Raw genomic sequence first — 1,558 nt, 5'->3', positions numbered from 1 at the left:
CAGTACTTTTCTACAGAGTTCTGGAAGTCTGAGCTGGAGCAATTAGACGAGAGAAATAAATAAAAGTCACCCTAATAGGAAAGGAAAAAGTGAAATTGTCTGTTTGCTGACAACATGATCTTATATAGAGAAAACTGTAAAGACTCCACCAAAAGCTGATAGGATTGATAAATAAATCCAGGAAAGTCACAGGATACAAAATCAACATACAAAATTGGTAGCATTTTTATACACTGATAAAAAGCTATCTGGAAAAGAAATAAAGAAAAGAGTCCTGTTTACAACAGCAACAACAAATTAAATACTTAGGTATAAATTTAAAGTGGTAAAAGACTTATATACAGAAAACTGTAAAACTGATGAAAATTTTTTTTTAAATCACACAAATAAATGGAAAGGTATGCTGCATTTATTGCTTAATAGAATATTGTTAAAATATCCATACTATCCAAAGTGATCTACAGATTCAATGCAGCCACTATTAAAATTCTGTTATTTTTCACAGAAATGAAAAAAAAAAATTCTTAAATTTGCATGAAACCACAAAAGACCCCAAATAGCCACAAACAATCTTAAGTAAAAAGAACAAAGCTGCTGCAGCCAATTAAGCCGACTGAGTTCCTTTCCTCATGGGGGCCCAGTGTGCAATGGCTGCAAACAGCCACTTCCTTGGTCGTGTATGTAGCCCATTTCTTGTATGGGTTGCTCTAAGGGACCTTGGAGACAGGTTTTCAGATGCATGTTCTTGCCTCTGACCTTACGCTACCCCAATGTAGACTCCAAACAGGCATGTGAGGTGCCTTTGGAAAGGCCCAGGGCACTGTGGCCAGGGTTTACATTGGCCAAGTTATTGGTCCAAATGGACATTGGTCCATTTGCACCAAGCTGCAGAACAAGGAGCATGTGATTGAGGCCCTATGCAGGGCCAAGTTCAAGTTCCCTGGCTGCCAGAAGATCCACATCTGGAAGAAGTGGGGCTTCACCAAGTTCAATGCTGATGAATTTGAAGACATGGTGGCTGAGGAGTGGCTCATCCCAGATGGCTGTGGGGTCAAGTACATCCCCAGTCATGGCCCTCTGGACAAGTGGTGGGCCCTGTACTTATAAGGGCTTCCACTGTGTTGCCCCTTCTTAACACTCACCAATAAATTCTACCTCCTGTCAAAAAAAAAAAAAAAAAAAAAAAAAAAAAAGCAGCATCAGACTATCTAACTTTAAGATATATTACAAGCACTTATAACCAAAACAGCATGGTACTCACATAACAACACGTTGACCAAAGGAACAGGACAGAAAGCCCAGAAATAAACCCATGCCTTTATAGGCAATTGAGTTTTGACAAATGTGCCAAGAACATACAATGCTGAAAGGACAACCTCTTCAAAACTGGGGAAACTGTTCATCTCATGAAGACATCTATGAGGACTGTGTAACCACAAATAAAATGATAGAATGAGGCATATTGAAGTGGCTTCATTGTCTAGGGTAATACCTGAGACTCATTCCCTCACAGCCACGGAAAGCTATGACTCAGACCACCAGAGTGAAGTTAGGAGCA

General features: G+C 39.6%; 1 non-coding gene across 1 annotated transcript; it reads left to right on the top strand.

Moving 5' to 3' along the window:
• Positions 1-594: 594 nt before the first annotated feature.
• On the top strand, positions 595-729 carry LOC115899799. Its single transcript, XR_004059403.1, has one exon. It is a non-coding gene; the product is annotated as a small nucleolar RNA SNORA70 (small nucleolar RNA).
• Positions 730-1,558: the final 829 nt, after the last annotated feature.

The sequence above is a fragment of the Rhinopithecus roxellana genome, chromosome 9, assembly GCF_007565055.1.
Source record: "Rhinopithecus roxellana isolate Shanxi Qingling chromosome 9, ASM756505v1, whole genome shotgun sequence".
NCBI lineage: Eukaryota > Metazoa > Chordata > Mammalia > Primates > Cercopithecidae > Rhinopithecus > Rhinopithecus roxellana.
This window is presented reverse-complemented; position numbering and strand designations above follow the sequence as displayed.